The 5406-nt window shown below is 43.7% G+C and overlaps 1 long non-coding RNA gene across 1 annotated transcript; it reads left to right on the forward strand.

Annotated features, from left to right (window-relative positions):
- Window positions 1-800: 800 nt before the first annotated feature.
- Window positions 801-4118, forward strand: LOC144164018 (uncharacterized). Its single transcript, XR_013321001.1, has 2 exons — window positions 801-1089; window positions 3810-4118. It is a non-coding gene; the product is annotated as an uncharacterized LOC144164018 (long non-coding RNA).
- The last annotated feature ends 1288 nt before the right edge of the window (window positions 4119-5406 follow it).

Consider the following 5406-nt stretch of genomic DNA (forward strand, 5'->3'; position numbering starts at 1 on the left):
ATAAGCAAAGGCTTCGTCACTTCCCCAGCACAATATACGTCTGCGATGCAATTGTACTGTGCAGAACCCTAGGCCATGAGCCCGCCGCGATCACTCGAACCGCAACCGCTGCAATGAAATCGTCAAGCATTCGCATTTTACCAACCCGCCTGCCATTGATTGTTAATTGGTGGGTCATTTGTGAAACGCAGAGAATAACCAACATTTGGTGTGGTTTTTGTAATATTTTCGGACATTTTCGGATGCGATTCTCTCGCCAATAAAATTTGGGTCATCTGTCTTTGTCCGATGCCCTCACACCTCTGCTCCCCTGAGGAGTCAGCCAAACCTCCATAAAATAGCTTCGCGCCAAATAGGAACTGTAGCAAGTTACGGCTCACATAAAACTTTATTTCGCCATAAAAAACCTTAATTAACTTGTCTTTTAAAACAGCTTTTTCCAATTATAGTCTTTCAGATGGCTTATGTCGCTTATTGTTTTGCGATGCATACTTGTTAGCTCCACTCATTGTCAGCTTCATGTTTGAACCACAATATATATTTTTCGGCAGCAGAGTTTCCCAAGCTTTAAATTTCTTGGAAGGAAAACAATAGCGTTACTTTATATTTATTGTTCTCCTAGCTTATCCTAAGAAGGCAGAAAATGAGTAATGTTTCGTGACTTTTTGTTCACCGCGAATGGCGCTATGCTTTTACCTATTGAATTTGGAAGAACGCTCGACAATACATTTTCAGTTCAGTGCAGTGGGCACAAAAAGGGCTGAAACGAACAGAACATTCTTGTGCCATCAACCCTGCAGTGTAAATGCTAGGTGCGCACTCTCACGCCACATAGCGCACATCATCTGAAAGCGGACGATGCAACACTGTAGGCCAGCGAATGGATTTCGATGTAGTAGGGCGAACATATAGGGACATGTTGTGCCCACATAGGCATAGCGCGCAAGTTTTTTAAACTGGTTATTGTTACTATTGTCATTGTGACTGCGACAAATGTGGTGGTACAGGCATTCAAAAATCCATTTCTTCTTCCTACTCCTGACAAAGGGCCGAAGCTTATGCTTCATCCTGCTACAAAAAGAACAACAGGTACGTGCAGACCATCCAAGCTTCTCTGCAAACTTATCACAACGTCTAAAACTTTGGGACCCGAAAAGACAGTTACCAATGCTCCTGGGAATATACTGGCACTTGTTACATATTTTATAGAAAGGGCGCGTAATTGTTTTTGCTGTGAATAATACGATAAAAATGCCAGTAAAGAAGTACTTAACAAAGCTTGTGACAAAAACACATGTTCGAAACAGATACGATCAACATTTCTCAAGCAGACTATCAAAGTGCGAGCTGGTTTAAATCTCCACAAAAGGTGCTCACAACAAATGTTCGATGATAAGAAAGAACACTGAAGACCAGCGCAGTTTTGAATATTCCTGATTGCATTTGTGAGTTCTCTGGAACCCCGACATTTTCCATTTTACCGACACAGAGAAGGCTGAATATGTTCGTGACAATTGCCCAAAATTCGCAAAACACGCCTGTTAACACTGCTTCCTTGTAGCTTGGTATATGTAGATTGTCCTTACAGGAAACTATTTCTGGACATCTATCGAAATACAAAAATGGTTCAGTTTACACATAGATGGCAATCAACGTAATCTCAGCTTAGCACTTATTCTTGCGCGCTGGCATCAGTGCTCGCATGTTTTCTTGTCGGACCTAGATTTTCTCGTCTGCGGAAAAGAAGCGTGGGAGGGGGGGGGGGGAGAAAGGTGGGGGGGATGGTTTCCGACACAGCGCGGTCCACGTCCAAAGTCGCCTTTCATTCGTGGTAGGCACAGCAAGGACGGTCCGGCTGGTCAGCGCGCAGCTTAGACGCCACCAACTCGAAGCCTCGTTAACGTGGTACAAATTTACTGGTCTCTCATTACGGTAGTCTATACGCTCCTCGCGGGGGCAATGCCCGTAGGCTAGTGTCGCCTAGTACAACGTCAGCGCGTCTACCGTAAACTCATTTGTATATCTGGCCCACGGGGAAGGCAGTGTTACACCGCGTACGATAAAACCCAGCACTGCGGTTAGGAAACTGAACGGGGAGTCAAAAAACGTTCTCTTAAGAAATTGACTCACCCTGCACTAGTGTTGAAAGGCTGAAGAAACAGCCGCTCCGCGTTCGTTGGAGACCCGACTGTTGACAACCAACGGTACGAATAATCCAAATGAAGTAATGTTGTGCGCCCGAAAGGTGATAATAGCTAAAACGGATAAACGCTGGTTTCATAACGCCAGGGGCACATGTTCGGGTTCCGCTACAGGAATCTTTTTTTAAAGGCTTCCGGTTTTTTTTAACAACAGACAAACTTTAGGCGAACGGCCGCTACTGCGCGAAAATTCATCACCTAAACCATATCCTAGAAGCAATTAAAGCAGTCTTCAGAGGACTCGCTGCACGGAATAATATACCCACGGCCGCACACAATGCCAGAAAGGCAATTTCGAAACAATAACATCGCACCGGCGTGAAAAAGCGAGTGTCATGGTAGCAGCCGTTGCGGTGTATTGTGCCGTGTTATCCAAAATGGAGCAGCGGTGGACGCCTCCGACAGGTACTAATACGCAATATGAGGCGAACAAAAATTGTCTACAAGAGCAGAACGGGTCTTCGTTCCTTCCTAGCGCCACAGTTTGTTGCCCTGCGGCCGTCCGCTACAGCGCGACTGCGCCATGTGCAGGATTAAAGGAAAACGCTGCACTAGAAATTTATCAAGCGTGACAACATCCCGTGCGAGGCCAAAGGGGCGTTTGGTGCCACTCGTGGCACTCCCGTCGTCCACGTGCGCAGCGACTTAACCGCGCCGCGGTCCGTCCGAGGAGCTCCGGCTCCCTGAGCGGCGGTCCGTTTACTTTATCGTCCGGTAATACCACTCAACAAGGTTTTTCCATGTGACCAACATTCAGGCGCTGATACCCAGTACCGCAGAAGGGTGTTTTGATCACCCAATCCATCAAGTACGGTTTTGATTTTATTTTAGTTTGCTATTTTCATGAATGCTGTAACTGCGATTCAAATTGAATGGAGCATTGCGTAGAACAATCAAGTTGGGGAAATATTTTTCTCAATGTCACCAGTCAGAAGAACTGTTTTCTTGATGGTTCGTTTGTGCACCCACTCCTGCAATTTCCCCGCAACGAGCAAGCCGTAGTTCAATATAACAAACTCACTGTGCTATTATAGGAGAGGAGCGCATTCGTTAACACTAAAGCACTACGTCAGCGTCATATAAGCATACGCGTTTGAATTTAAAACATGTTTCTTGTATAAAACTTGTATGTTTAAATGACGGCTCACGCATTGCGTTGATCGGTTGATAACGGCGGCCGACATGATGGACTGTTATTTTCAGGGAGGCGGTAGATTTACTGCTCTGGCCTCTTGACCTCAGTGACGCTAGCATGTCTACAGAGAGAGTTTACTTCTGCGAGCAGTAGCCCATAAGCCTGGCATAGTGTGCCTATGGTTAGCCACCTAAATTCCCCTCTTCAGGCCATTGTGCCCACCCAATATCCATCGGTCCCTTCAACTTGTGGAGCATGCTTATAACCTGCTGCCAATCAAAATTGACAGGAGCCTTTCAGAAAAGCTGTCTTTGCCTTACAATTGGCATACAAATGAGCTGGGCCTTTGTATAGAAATATGTAGGGCGGAAACGATCTGGCAATTTTAATGGTTGTTTAGTACTGTTCGTTCCAACACCTAGATAATAAATTATAAACTAGGACTCACTTTTATTATATTTATTATTTTTCAGCGGCTCCAACCAAGCCACCGAGCGGCCCAACCCAACCGCCCAGAAACAAAACGCAGTTACTATGGCCATTGCGATAGAAACACAAAGGATTTCTTGCCCCGCCTTACAAGATCAACAGAAAAATTGCAGTTTGAAAAACCTGTGCAATTCTTTTGGTTTTGTGGGACCATGGTAGAGCCCACAAATGTGGAAATGTCTATTCAGGCAGCGAAGAGAATCCATTATGGTGGAGAGAAATCGTTGAAAAATAGGCAGCAAATTGTTTCCCGACTTCGATGATAAAATAAAAGATTATACGAAATGTCTAAATGTACTTGGTAAATCTCGGATACAGGTATATCACACTTACGTTTTTGGGAGGCTGCCACCTTGAAAAATTAAAATAACTGTTAAGGGTTCTTTTTTCACTTAAACATTAATATACTTGCAGTCCCTGCTTATAAGTTGGTTTAGGCTGCTTTGTTTTTTTCCCTTCAAATTACCATTCTTGTCGGTCATGAGTTCATGTATATGCCCACAACATCCTGTTTTAAATGCTCTGCCGCCTCCGTTTCATGGCTCGTCACCCCTGGGAAGTTTAAGCCAACGAACGAATTTAAAATTGATAAGGTGCCTTTGTCTTTGTCCCTCAAGCGTTTTGATAATGATGGGTACAGTGCAAACAAAGCTCGGACAAGGAACGACACACCGGTGCGTCCTGTGTCCTTTCTTGCACGAGTTTTGTTTGCGCTGTACCTATTATGAACACATACCAACACGCCGAACTCGCAGTTCATCTTTTTGGTAACGTGCCCCACCTGCACATATTGGCTACGTGAACAAAAAAGTGCTTCAAACAAGTGGACGTTTGCAGCATTGACGTTGTTGCTTTACCATAAAAGACGCAAACACCATTTGCAGGTGTATGTTTTTAATACCTGCCCAAAAAGTTTACAACAGCAAGGCAAACCTAGAACAAAAATGCAATCAACTGTTTTGCATTAAGAAAAAGATTATCAAAAAAGACTTCATGCTTCCTTGTTTCTTTTGTTGAATAAGTTTCAAACGAAAAAGTATTTCTGCCGTTCAGCTTCTTCGCTTATGATGGTGAAACAACGTGTAGTATTACATGCGAATCGTTTCACAGTCAAATGGGCAGCCATTCTGGAAACCACTGTTCTGTGGATGTTCTCGTTATGCCCAGCAGTTATATATATATACAATTCGCCCAATTTAAACAACTTCTACACAAGTGAAGCAAGATGAAATTGTGCACCATTGTACAATAGGCAAGTGTAAATTAAACTAGGATTTTTGAATACATTTGTCACACTTTTTTTTTCGAGCGTTACCTTCACATGAAAGTTCCCTCGTACATACAAGTAATGAAAGCAAATTTTTATGAAAGTTTGCTCATTAATCGCTCGCATAGAATAATTTATGCAGAGCATTGTTGGGGTTGTGCCCAATCCGAAAAATGTCTTTGTCTCTGGCACGTGTTCAAAACAGCGCATTTCTTTCGGCTAATTTTGTACCGTTTTTAACCGATCTTCAGCTAACCATTTGCTCCTACTTTAAAGCCAATGATGGTGTAGCAGTTACAAATTACCTCGGTTTT

This window comes from Haemaphysalis longicornis, unplaced genomic scaffold (genome assembly GCF_048455015.1).
Source record: "Haemaphysalis longicornis isolate Haplotype H1 unplaced genomic scaffold, Haemaphysalis longicornis Haplotype H1 scaffold_13, whole genome shotgun sequence".
Classification (NCBI taxonomy): Eukaryota; Metazoa; Arthropoda; class Arachnida; order Ixodida; family Ixodidae; genus Haemaphysalis; species Haemaphysalis longicornis.